The 14,130-nt window shown below is 46.8% G+C and overlaps 1 pseudogene; it reads right to left on the reverse strand.

The window, feature by feature from the left end:
* Window positions 1-3,215: 3,215 nt before the first annotated feature.
* Window positions 3,216-12,536, reverse strand: LOC133776336 (uncharacterized; annotated as a pseudogene).
* Between the last annotated feature and the right edge of the window lie 1,594 nt (window positions 12,537-14,130).

Raw genomic sequence — 14,130 nt, forward strand, 5'->3', positions numbered from 1 at the left:
ACGACTCCACACACACACATGCACACACGCACCCACACACATGATTGATTGATTGATTGATTTGAAAGGCAGAGTTACACAGAGCGAGGGACAGAGAGATCTTCCATCCCCAAATGGCTGCAATAGCCAGGACTGGGTCAGGCCAAAGCCATGAACCTGGAGCTCCATCTGGGTCTCCCACATGAGTAGCAGGGACCCAAGTACTTGGGTCATCTTCCACAGTCTTCCTAGACACATTAGCAGGAAGGTGCGTGGGAAGTGGAGCAGCCGGGACTTGAACCAGCTCTCAGGTGTGGGATACTGGCATTGCAAGTGGTGGCTTAACCTGCTGTGCCAGTATGCCAGCCTCTACAATTCACCCATTTAAATTGTACAATTCAGTGTTTGTGCAGCCTTTACCACCATGTATTTTAGAACATTTTTGACCCTCGACCCTGAACTCACTAGCTGTCACTCCCCTGCCTCGCCTGCCGTTTCTCTTCCCTTAGCCCTAGCCAACCCCAGATCTAGTTTATGTTTACAGACTTGCCTGTTCTGGGCATTTCACACACATGGAATCGTCCATGTGGTCTTAATCCATAATTTTTCAAATATGCATGTCTAGAGTTTCCTCTTTCCCTTTTGACTACTTGTTTAAAAAAATTATTTGAGAGAATACTCTCATCGACAAGTTTACTCCCCAAATACTGGCAACAACCAGAGCCAGGCCAGGCTGAAGCCAGGAGCTGAGAGTTCAATCCAGGTCTTCCAAGTAGGTTGCAGGAGATCTCCCATGTGGGTCGTACACGGTCTCTCTTGTAGGTAGCAGGGACCCAAGTACTTCAGCCATTACTGGCTCTCTCCCATTGGCAGGAAGCTGGAATCAGGAGTGGAGCCAGTATTTGGACCCAGACACCCGGATATGGGATGTGTGCAGTCCAAAATGATGTCTTATCCCCTAGGCCAGATGCAAGCCCCCATTTGTGTGCTTGCCTAAAACTTTATTCTTTTGCAAATCAAGGTGGAAAAGCTAATTTTCTCTTTGTTTATTTTGTGCTTAATAGTTTTCTAACTTCATACTTTTTTTTTTTTAAAGATTGATTTATTTAAAAGGCAGAGTTAGAGAGAGAGAGAGTTCTTCCATCCACTGATTTCACTCCCCAAATGGCTGCAGTAGTTGGAGCCAGAGGGATCTGAAATCAGAAGCCAGGAGTTTCTTCTGGGTCTCCCACGTGGCCGCAGGGGCTGAAGCACTTGGGTCATCTTCTGCTGCTTTCCCAGGTGATTTAGCAGAGAGCTGGATCAAAAGTGGAGCAACCAGGACTAGAACCAGCACCCATATGGGATGCCCAGTCCCACAGGTAGTGGCTTACTCAGTATGCCATGGCACTGGCCCCATCTAAACTTGTACTTTTAAATTATTATTTTTTTAGATTTATTTATTTGAAAGTCAGTGTTACACAGAGAGAGAAGGAAAGGCAGAGAGAGAGGTCTTCCATCCACTGGTTCACTCCCCAGTTGGCCACAACAGCCAGAGCTGTGCCAATCTGAAGCCAGGAACCAATAGTTTCTTCCAGGTCTCCTGTGTGGGTGCAGGGGCCCAAGGACTTCGGCCATCTTCTACTGCTCTTCAGGCCATAGGAGAGAGCTGGATCGGAAGTGGAGCAGCTGGGACTTGAACCAAGGCCCATATGCGATGCCAGCACTACAGGAGGCAGCTTTATATGCTATGCCACAGCGCCAGCCCCTTTAGTTATTTTTAAAAAGTATTGTGACGGGTGTTGTGACACCAGCTTCTACCTGCAATGCCGGCATCCCATATGGACACTAGTTCAAGTCCTGGCTGCTCCACTTCCGATCCAAGTCCCTGCTAATGCCCCTGGGAAAGCAGTGGAAGATGACCTAAAGTACTTGTGGCCTTGTCACATACATGAGAGACCCTAATGGAGTTAAAGCCTCCTGGCTTCGGCCTGGCCCAGCCTGGCCTTTGTGGCCATTTGGGGAGTGAACCAGCAGATAGATCTTTTTCTCTGTCTTTCCTCTCTGTAATTCTGCCTTTTAAACAAACAAATACATCTCTAGAAAATAATAACAAATAGAGGGCCAGTATGACCTGGCTCCAGACCTCATGTCCCATTAAAAAAAAATTATCTACAGAGGTTAGCTAGACAGGGAGACTATGAGCCACTTCTTTAAATTTCTGAAATGAAAAAAAAAAAAAAAATACACAATTTCTTTCACAAATGAAACTTGACCTCATCCCCAGAGCCTTGCTTCTCTGGCGCTGCGCCGTTTGGGACTGTGCCTTCTTCCTCCAGTTCCCCTGCCTGTCTTCACCCGTTTTGCCCACTGGGTCTCTCTAGGCCCAGGGCCGTGCCTTGCTTCTGTGCTGAGGTGGCTGAGATCGTGGTAGGCATTACGGCTATGCCTTCCTCCTGTCTGCTCTGCCTGTCGAGGAAGTTCCCGTCCAAGGCGCGTTCTCGGACCCCTCGGCCCCTGCACATTGCTGCCCTCCTCCCAGTCAAACTCGGATACTCTGCAGCTGGACACGTGCAGCTGCTCTGTGTGCACTGCTCACTTCTCCAGGCTGCAGACCCCCTGGGGTACGGAGGGGCTACGTCTTAGAGCCAGGGTCTCTCACAGGGTCGGCCTTGGGCCTGTTGACAGGTGAGCTGGGGATATAGGTGTGTTGTCTGCACAGGAACTGTAACAGGCTTGCATGCCCTCTGCCTGTGTTTACTGCGAAGAGAGGAAGCCAAGGCCTCTCTGGTTGAGATCAACTCCTGGCTCATGCAAACGCAGGTTTCTCTGTAGGAAAAATCTCGTTTTATGAGCTCTGTTTAAAGAGTAACGGAAGTATACTGAAGGATACAGGTGTGGGACAAGAGGATTGAGAGAATCAGAGTGGTAGATTGGAAAATGGCCACTTTTTTTTTTTTTTTTTTTTTTTTTTTTTTTGAGAGGAAGAGTCTTTGCCTCCCCTTGAATTTGGGCTGGTCCCGATGACCTACCTGAGCAGCAGACTATGACAGAATGTTCTGGAACTTCAGAGGCTAAGTCATAAGAAGCCTAGCTTCCAAAAGTCCTCTTGGAATACACATGCTTGGAGTGCTGAGTCACTGCATAATAAGTTCAGCTACCACGTGGGCTTGAAACCACATGGAGGGAGCAGAGGGGGAGGGACAGGCTAAGCCCGGGCTCTGGCTTTCCCTGCCGACCGGCTCGTCATCGTCCAGATATATCCACACAGCCCTTGGTGCTCTGTGGGCAGAACTGCTCAGGTTTGCGTTTCTGACATAGGCACTGGTTATTCTAAGTTACCAAGTTTTGGGGTAGTGACACAGCAGCCGAGACGCTCCTGCTTGTGGTTTAACTTGGTTGGTTTTTTTTGTGCCAGTTTGATAGACATAAAGAGGCATATGATTTCACTGCACTAATGGCTTAATGACAAGTATGCTAGTCTTAAAAATCAAGAACGTTAACTTAATTTTTTTCTAGTTGACTTCTCAGAAATGGTGGCAAACTCAGGACCTCCCTTTGGAGTGGTGGTTTAATTTTTTCCTCTTGATTTTTTTATTAGAATGGCACTTCTGTGAGTGCTTCCTGGTGAGGCTGAAAAATTGGATAAGTTGTGACCCACTCAAGCTCTTCCTCCGCCCAGCTCTCCCCTGGGGACCTGGGGGAGGAGAGGTGTGGCTCGGGAGCAGCCGAGTGTCCTTGTGACCCTGCCTCTGTCCGGTGAGCTCTCGCCCTTGCATCATTCTATCTTGATGTTCCTTGGCCCATGCTATCTTGTGCTTTTTTGGGGTCAGACTTGTGTGTTTTCAGGATACTCACCCTTCTCTAGCGTTACTGCTTTGGGGGACAGAATTTCACTTGGGATTCTTTGTGGTCGCTGAGGCCCCGTGGGCACTCGGCGCGGGGTATGTTTCTCTAGTGGCTGTGTTCCTTCTTGGGCATGGCGTGGTGCCATGTCTCAGCAGCTCCTGCCCTCTTCTCTTCCTCCTCCTCCTTGGGTGTAGCAGTTTCCCACGTGGGAGCCACTTCGTATTTGCGCCATCATTTTTTGGTACTCTTGATAGTAGTATGCCTCTGCTTTAGCAGACCAGGAATCAAAAGAGATGGCCTAGCTGCCGCCGCGGCTCAACAGGCTAATCCTCCGCCTGTGGTGCCGGCACACCGGGTTCTAGTCCTGGTTGGGGTGCCGGATTCTGTCCCGGTTGCTCCTCTTCCAGGCCAGCTCTCTGCTGTGGCCCGGGAGTGCAGTGGAGGATGGTCCAAGTCCTTGGGCCCTGCACCCCATGGGAGACCAGGAGAAGCACCTGGCTCCTGGCTTCTGATCAGTGCGGTGCGCTGGCCACAACGCGCCGGCCGCGGCGGCCATTGGAGGGTGAACCAACGGTAAAAGGAAGACCTTTCTATCTCTCTCTCTCACTGTCCGCTCTGCCTGTCAAAAAAAAAAAAAAAAAAAAAAAAAAAAAAAAAAAAAAGAGAGAGAGAGAGATGGCCTGAAGTTTATTAAGTGTTTCATTCTGGTGAAGTTCTTGGGCCAGCAGTTTTCTCACTGCTGAAGAGTGGCCACCACCTAAACTCTCGTCAGAGGGAGCAATTGGACTTTTTCAGTTGGGAGTCCTTTATGCTAGTTCTGAGGTCTGCATCTCAAGGGGCCTGCCCGGCTCTCCCAGCCCATAGCTCATGGTCTCTCCGCTGTTCCCTGTCTTCTCCTGACACCTCCATGTCCTCGCCCAGTGTCCTCTCCTGTCTGCACTCTGCCTTAGACTTCCACAGAAAACAGGAAGACAGGAGCACCTCCTCCTCCACTGACTTCGCGGCCCCCTGGCACCTGTCCCCTCTCGCCTACCAGCGCTGCAGTCTTCCATCTGCGCTTGAGAACTTCAGGTCTGTGATTGTCAAATTCCCTTTGCTGCCCCACCAGACTCTCCCCTCTACTGGGTCACTCCCATCAGCACAAAAAATAGGCTCCAGGACAAGGAATCCTCAAAAAGTTCCTGGAAAATGTGTATTGTGAAAAAACTAGGTGTGCATTCCAAAAATGTTTTGCACCAAAATAAACTTATCTTTTAATTCTATTTTCTACAAACTTTTTGAAGCACCGTCTGGATGGAAAACGCCCCGCTACACCTGCACCTCTGGCTTCTGCTCCGCTCCTGCTTTCTCCACAGCATAAGCTGAAGTCGTCCTGTGGTCCCTCCCATGTTCCCACCCCGTGCTTTCTCCTCGGTCCACCTGAGCTGGGTTTCTGTCCCCACCACTTCTCTGAGACAGTGCCTGTCTAGGTCCCCAGGGATCTAGACAATTCAGAGGCCCCACCTCTGCTACTGTCACAGCTGATCTCAGCAGCACTGAGCAGAGGCCACCATTCCACCCTCTCTTCTGGTGGCTAAGGTTACACCTCGCTCCTCCCCCACTCTGACTGTCCTAGCCATCGTCTGAATATTCCTGAGTGACTGAATGTCCCAATTCTCTTTCTACCTCATGGCCACTCCTTCATCTGATGCCTTGGTTTGTGTTTTAAATGTAATACAGGAAAGTAAAGTATAGCAGAGAAAAGAGTGACTTAAGGTAGAGCTCTGTCACATTCATGCTCTCAGTCTTTCCATGTGGTGGCCTGTCATGTGTCAGGCACAGCGCCAGAGTGGGGATGGGGTGAAGGAGACAGGCAAGGCACGTGGGCACGGCACTGCCCTGCCCTCGCCTCTCCACTTCAGACCTGGATGCTGCCCAGGGACACGCCCGCTGCTGCTTTCTTCAATTTCCCCCTTCCCAGCTCTTTACTCCTAAGTCCAGCATACCCCTCCTGTCTGTGGTGCACCCCACCCTCAGGCAGCAGCCTAGCTAAACTCGTTCCCTGAATCCACACTTCTGTCCTGATGCCTACCAGACCAATCACTGCAGCCAGAGTGATCTTCTTGGTGCATAAATCCAAGTGTGCCCCTTTCCTGCAGAAAATCTTGGGTTAGTGCCCCATTGCTCATAGGAGAAAACCCCCAATCCCAGCATGGCGTCCGTGGCCCGGCCTGATGACCTCGCCAGAAGGCTCCCTCTGCTCTAGCCGTGCTAGCTTTTCCTCAGCTCCGTGTTTTCTTTGCTACCTGCGTGTTTTCTGCCCTTCCATCTGCTCCACACACATGCACACGCACACACATACACACACATGCCAGCAGCTCCGTGGTGCTCACGTGTACTGGTTTTAGATTTCAGCTGTCATCTCCGTGGACCATCCACATACGCTTTCAGATAGAACCCCTGTCTTTCACGGTGCTTCTCCTCCTTTGTGCCAGCTGTTGTGTAACAGTGCTGCTCACCAGCCTGAGCCCTAGGAGGGACAGGCCATGCTGTCCTGCCATCTCTGCTGGTGCCCGCTGAGCCGAATGCTGCACTACATGTGGCAGGCCAAGCACTCTGCCGCGAACCACTCTAGCCCTTTGTACTTTGCTGAGGAACTCCTTATGACCCCATCGTTAGCTCCTGAATTGATGCTGAGTGTACGTCCTCACCTTCATCTTCTAGTGGGGACTGGGAGCCCATTGCAATCTGAGGGTCTTGAGTGTGCTGGGCCCAGGCCAGTCTAGAAGATCAGAGAGAGAAATTACTCTGGAGTTTGGAGAAGGGCAGCTGCAAACATGCCCTGTATGAACTGAATCTGAGTGTTCATTGGGGGCCCACTTTCACATGGTGGAAGGCATTTTCCCTGTGCCTGCAAGCAAAACCCTATGATCTGTCAACTTTTTGTCTTTCCCTGAGGCAAGGAAGGAATGCAGATTGATAAAAGTGGAAACAAAAGGCCACCTTATGTTTGAGGTTTAGACTATCAGAAGCACCTTTAACAGTGTGGGGAGAGGCTGAGTTGCAACAAAGAACTTGGGTTTGATGAGAAAAGGTTTCAAAGTTGGTGAGTCTAAAGCGTAGAGTCACCAGCCATGAGTGTGGTTTATAAGCTGTCATTCATTTCCAGCAGCAGCTATTTAAATGTTTCATGATTCTTGCCAGTCTTACATTCGTAAATAGATAATAAAACCCTTAGAGATGCTTTAAAAATTTTTAGTGCAAAAACATAACACATAGGGATCTGTCACTTAAGATAGGGTACAGTCACTTTTAGGTGTCCTGGAGACCTTATTTGTTCATCTGATTAGTTAGCAAACAGTTTCTATGTTTAGCAACCTGTGTTATAAATATTCTGTTTTCTCTGGCTTCTCTTAGCAACAAAAGAGAAGGATTATATAACACAGAAGTGGAAAAAAAGTCTATTTGTTTTTTAAGTAATGTTAGTTTTCTTAAAAAGACAGACCCATACTTCTCTTTTCTGACGTTCTTAGTTTCCATAGCAATGTTTGTTGAGTTTATTATACACTAGGCACTTCGCTGTGAACTTAAATGGTTTATTTAATCTTCCAAGCCTTATGAGGTTTATCCATTTCATGGTAAAAAGAACTGAAGCCAAGAGAGGTTGAATGTCTTACTCAAGGCCCAGTGTTCATCTCAGAAACAGGATACGTGCCCGTGTTGCTCCAGGGCACAGTATTTTCATCCCTGTGCTGTCTGCTCCCAGATGGGAGCATTAAAATGCAGGGAAGGTGGTTGGTTTTTTGACACTGTGGCTTCAGCTGTTGCTTACGACCATCAGCTTCCCATACCTAACTGCTGGTTTTGAATCTCGGCTGCTCAGCTTCCCATCCAGCTTCCTGCTAATGCACCTGGAAAAGCAGCACATGATGGTCAAGTACCTGGCTCCCTGTCACCCAGGTGGGAGACCCGGATAGTTCCAGGCTCCTGGCTTCTTCGCGGGGAATGAACCATCAGATGGAACATCTGTCTCTTTCTCTCTGTTGCTCTGCCTTTCAAATAAATAAATCTTTAAAAAATAAATAAAGTAGAAGGAAAATAACATTCACTGTTCTGCTGGACTCAGGTCCAGCCACTGTGAGTCTGTCAGCAAGGGAGGTTGGGAGAGGGGCCCGCACTTGTCTTTGCTTCTTTGATAGGTCCCGGCTATACTCTCTCCCCGTAGCCTCTGGCTCTTTGTCTTTAGCCATTGCCCTGTCAATGGCCAGCTTTATATACAGCATCTGCTCTCCCCAGCAGCTTACCAGGGTGCTAATTTCTCATTCTATATCCTGCCAGGTGCTGGTCGCCAGCCATGAAAGTTTCTGGCTCTCCTTCCTACTTGCAGCTGTCTCCTGTTGGCCCTTCAGCGTGCCTGGCCTTGATTTCTAAGGCAACCGGAGCAGTCACAAGCGTGTCTGTGCGTCATCACTGGTGCAGACTGAGAACACTGTGTGGTGGTTTGAACTCATAGTCGGGTTGGCAGGTAACATGGACCCAGCGCTGCATGGCTGCAGACAGGAACCAGAAGGGTCTGGTTTCACAGACGCACCCGTCTCAGTGCAGTCAGAAGCAGCATCCTTTAGGGCATGAGCCCTGCTAGGTGGAGACTGGATGAGTGTGGTCTGTCTCATCCTCAGCTGGTGTGGCACTCAGCCAGATCCTACTGCTAACAATGGAGAGTTCGAGCTTTACTCCAATTTAAGAGCTCGGTCACATGCTAGCTATGTTCCTAACTGCTCAGCAGGTGACAGGGAAGCTGACAATAAACAAATGTTGAAATACAAACTAATGAAGATGCTTTCTGATATTCAAGACACTTGTCACCATGTATGTAAACCACATTCGCCCAAAGCCATCATTTAACCTACTGGGTTGTCTCTAGTTCTTTTAAAAAAATGTGAAGAGAAGAAAATATGGTGATTAATTATGACCTGGCATCTTACTTACTAGGAATTAAATCTGTCCTCCCCAAAATGCGCCGTGTACAAAGAAGTGCTTGAAACTTTAACCCTAAGCTCACATCATCCCCAAATAAAATAAGCTGTAGAAGTAAATAGCCGGCACTGTGGCGTAGTGGGTAAAGCTGCCGCCTGCAGTGCCGGCATCCCATATGGGCACCAGTTCCAGTCCCGGCTGTTCCTCTTCTGATCCAGCTCTCTGCTGTGGCCTGGGAAAGCAGTAGAAGATGGCCCAAGTCTTTGGACCCTTGAATCCACATGGGAGACCAGGAAGAAGCTCCTGGCTCCTGGTTTGGATCAGATCAGCTCCAGCCAATGTGACCATCTGGGGAGTGAACCAGAGGATGGAAGACCTCTCTCTCCCTCTCTCCTCCTTTCTCTGTCTGCCTCTGCCTCTCTGTAACTCTGCCTTTCAAATAAATAAATAAATCTTTAAAAAAGTACATATATGCTTATACTTTGAAAAAAAAATAAAAGAATTTCAAGTATCAGGTTATGAAAATGGTTTTAATACCAAAGCACTGAATTTCAGTCTACACATTAGTATTCACTGGCTCTCCAAAGCAATCATGGTATCATTTAAAAATACTAAGTCATACCACCCAGATGTGACACTCACGGTACTAACTCAGCTAAATCCTGCCCGCACCTGCAACCTGATGGCATTGCATTACCCACGTCCCTTACATCCACTGACCATGTGGCAACTACTGTGTGCAGGGCCAGAGGGCAGTGTCTCATTTATTCTCATGTGAGGAAAGGGTTTTAGAAGTCTTTTTTTTTTTTAAAGGAAAATAATGCAATTCTGAGTGAGCTTTCCACGTTGTAAACTGTTTCTCTTTCCTGATAAGAGAAAGGGAGGGAATAAAATGAATATGAGTTCAGGGACATAAACCAGGAAACGTTCTGATAGTAAATCAGGTCGAAACAAATCATGAGCGACACTGGAATTTGGCTTAACATAAGTGAGAGATGGCCTGAGTTGTTTATTACCGTTGACTGTAATAAACACAGAAGTGACTGCTAATGAGTATCTCACGCACCTACTCTTTAATCCTTAAGAAGTCGTGGACTAGTTATGAGATGATGGCTCTTGCAGGCAAAGTGCTGTTAACCACTTCTCATTTAAACTCAGCGTGAAATGAACTTGACAATTTATTCATAGAGTGACCTCTGGCATTGGAAATAGCACCTAGCCTGCTGTGTCCATTGTATAGGAGTCTGAGAACAAATTTATTTTTTTAAAAAAAATATTTATTTATTTTAAAGTCAGAATTACACAGAGAAGGAGGGGCAGAGAGAGAGAGAGAGGTGTCTTCCACCTGCTGGTTCACTCCCCAATTGGCTGCAACTGCTGGAGCTGTGCCAATCTGAACTGAAGCCAGGAACCAGGAGCTTCTTCTGGGTCTCCCACGTGGTACAGGGGCCCAAGGACTAGGGCCATCTTCTACTGCTTTCCCAGGCTATAACAGAGCTGGATTGGAAGAGGAGCAGCCAGGACTCGACCGGTGCCCTTACAGGGTGCTGGCACTGCAGGCCATAACTTTTACTGGCTGCGCCACAGCGCCGGCCCCAAGAACAAATTTAAGCAGATAAAATAAAACTGCCTCTTATAGTATCTGAACACAAAACACTGATCTTTCAACAATCCTAAGAGGGGTCCAGCATTATGGCACAGCAGGTTAAGCCACCATCTGCAGCGCCGGCATCTCATGTGGGCTCTGGTTTGAGTCCTGACTGCTCCTCTTCTGATCCAGCTCCCTGCTAATGCAGCTGGGAAAGCAGCAAAGGATGGCCCAAGTGCTTGGGCCCCTGCACCCACCTCTTATGCAACTCCAGCTTTCAAATAAATAAAATCTTAAAAAAAAAATCCTATGAGGTAATACTGTTGTTATCCCAGTTCACACATGGGAACTATTTGGCTAAGAGAGTTAAGTGGCGTGTTCAGGGCCACCCAGAAGCTACGAGGGAGATGTCCACATGATCTGCAGCGCATTCCATCTCACCTAACCTTGGCGCGTCAGAGTGGAAACAGTCCTTACCTTTCTGAGCTTACAGCTCTGCAGTGAGGCAAGAAATGTGTGTGATCCAGTGTGTGATACACTTGGGATGCTAAGTATTGAGGGAAACCAATAGACGTTATTGTGAGGTAGTATTGAACAAGGAGGACTTCCTGGAAGAAGTGCTTCTTGAAGTGAACTGGGTATGTGATCTAAGCAGAAATGTGGGAGACATTCCCAAGTGACCCAATCAGAGTTGTTGCTAGCCAGAGAAAGTTGTGTAAGCCAGAGTGCCACATAGATGGATGGGTGCAGGAGGCTGGACTATGGAGAAGATCTGATGACTTCCCTAAAACAAATAAGGAACTACGATGTGTTACCAAGACATTAAAAAGCAACGCTCAAGAAATGACCCCAAAGTGGAGGGCCAGGAAGTAGAGACGAGTAGAGACCTGGGCGGTAGAGTACCCTGCAGCTGCAAGAACCTGGTTCCAGAGCAGCACTGATGACAAAGATCGAGTGCAGTCACAGGTGCCATTTATGTTTTTCCAGGAACTATGCTCAAAAAATGAAAACAGGTGATTATTAGCTTAGCTTTCGTGCTATGAGAACATTAATCCAGTGTATCCAAAATATTACCATTCAACATATAATCAATATAAAATCCTGTTTCCTTTTAAATAATAAGCTTAATTTTTCGAGCATCTTTAGGTTTAGAAAAATATTAACTGAAAAGTACAGGGAATTCCCATATTATATTCCTCCCACCAAGTTTCACCAAGGCAAAGTCTTCCATCTGCTGGTTCACTCCCCATACGGCCGCTATGGCTGGAGCTGGACCAATCCGAAGCCAGGAGCCAGGAGCTTTTTCCGGGTCTCCCATGCGGGTGCAGGGGCCCAAGGATTTGGGCCATCCTCTACTGCTTTCCCAGGCCATAGCAGAGAGCTGGATTGGAAGTGGAGCAGCTGGGATTCAAACTGGTGCCCCATGGGATGCCGGCACTGCAGGCAGCGGCTTCACCTGCTACACCACAGTGCCAGTTCCGTGATTCACTTTTGTGCTATACCTTCTACAGGTTCTGACAAGGGATAAAGACTGTGTCCATCATCACTGTATCAAACAGAATAGGTTCACTGCCCTAAAAATTCTCTTCTTCCCCATAAGTGCCTGGAACTCCTGACAATCACTGATATTCTCCATACTTTGCTTTTCCAGGTGTTTTTTCTAGTAGGAATTACATGGTTGGCAGATTTTTCAGACTGACTTCTTTTCACTTAGCAATTTGCTTTTAAACATATTCCCATGGCTTGAAAATGGCTCCTATGCTCTTCCCATTGTGTGGAAATGCCACAGGTTTCGTTTTTTTTTTTTTTTTTTAAGATTTATTTTTTTATTAATTTGAAAGGCAGAGAGAGAGAGAGAGAGAGAGAGAGAGAAAGAGTCTTCCATCTGCTTGTTCACTCCCCAGGTGGCTGCAACAGTGAGAGCTGCACTGATCCAAAGCCAGCAGCCAGGAGCTTCTTCCTGGTTTCCCACATGGGTGCAGGGGCTCAAGGATTTGAGCCATCTTCTACTGCTTTCCAAGGCCATAGCAGAGAGCTGGATTGGAAGTGGAGCAGCCAGGACTCAAACTGGCACCCATACGGGATGCTGGCACTACCAGCGATGGCTTTACTCACTACACCACAGGGTTGGCCCCCCCCCTTTTTTTTTTTTAATTTTAATCTACTCACCTGTCAGAGATATCATGGTTACTTCCAAGTTTTGGTAGTTTGAATAAAGCTGTTATAAGCTTTTTGTGTAGGCTTTTGTGTGGTCAGGTTTTCAACACTTCTGGACATATACCAATGAGCAGGATTACTGGATCGTATGGTAAGAATATGCTTAGTTTTGTACGATGCTGCTAAACTGTTTTCCAAAGTGGCTGTACACCATGTTGCATCACCACCAGTGATAAATAGAGTTTTGCTAACCCACATCTTTGCTAGCATTTGATGTCAGATTTTTGCCATCCTAATAGAGTGGCAATGGCATGACATTTTTATGTAATTGGAATACCAATTATATGACATAAGCATCTTTTCATAAACCTTTCTGCCAGCTATCATTTTTGCAGATACCCATTCAAATTCTTTGCCCATTTTTAACTGAGTTTTCTAATTGTCGAGTTTTCAGGTTTTTCATGTTTTAGATACCTGTCCTTTATCAGATGTACTTTCCAAAGATTTTCTTCAAGTCTGTCACTTGTTTGTTCCTCAACAGTATCTTTTGCAGAGAGTATTTCTCATTTTAGTGAAGTACAACATACATGCTTTTGGTGTTGTTATCTAAAAAGTCATTGCTAAACCCAAGGCCACATCCATTTTTTATTTTTTTAAGATTTATTTTTTAGAGATAGAGGTCTTCCATCTGCTGGTTCATTCCTCAAATGGCCACAATGGCCACAGCTGAGCCAATCTGAAGCCAGGAGCCAGGAGCTTCTTCCGGGTCTCCCATGTGGGTGCAGGGGCCCAAGGACTTGGGCCATCTTCTACTGTTTCTACATCTTCTACTGCTTTCCCAGGCGCACTAGCAGGAAGCTGGTTCAGAAGTGGAGCAGCTGGGACTCGAACCAGTGCCCATATGGGATGACAGTGCTGCAGGCTGGGGCCATCCATTTTTTCTTATGTTACCTCCTTCGTTTTGCATTCCTCAGTTTAGAGTTAAAATTGCCTGAGAAGGAAGATAATTTCTTCCTTCCTAATCTATATTTTAAAATTTTCTTTTCTTATTATGTTAGCTCAGACTTCCAGACTGATGGTGAATATATACAAGGAGTTATCCTTGCCTGTTTCTGATCTTGGGGAAAACCACTTAGTTTCTCAAGATTAAGTATGGTAGCCATAGATTTCTTATAGATGTTCTTTATCAAATTGAGGAAGTTTTCTTCTATTCCTGAGAGTTTTTATAACGAATGATTATTGGATTTTCTCAAATGCTTTTTTCTTTATCAATATATTCATAGGATTTGTTTTCTTTAGTTTATTATGAGAGATTATGTCAATTCTCTAATGTTGAATTATCCTTTTACACTTGGGATAAATCCTATGAGGTGGTGGTATATTTCTTTTTTATATATAATTGCATTAATATACTAATATATTTTTATATATTTTTTAAATTTCAAAGGCAGAGAGAGAGACAGCGAGAGAAAGGTGTCTTCCATTGACTGGTTCACTCCCCAGCTGCCTGCCACAGCCAAGACAGGACCAGGCCAAAGCCAGGAGCCTGGAACTCCGTCAGGGCCTACCACATGGGTGGCGAGGACTCAAGTACTTGAGCCATTATCTGCTGTCTGCCAGTG

This window comes from Lepus europaeus, chromosome 17 (genome assembly GCF_033115175.1).
Source record: "Lepus europaeus isolate LE1 chromosome 17, mLepTim1.pri, whole genome shotgun sequence".
NCBI lineage: Eukaryota > Metazoa > Chordata > Mammalia > Lagomorpha > Leporidae > Lepus > Lepus europaeus.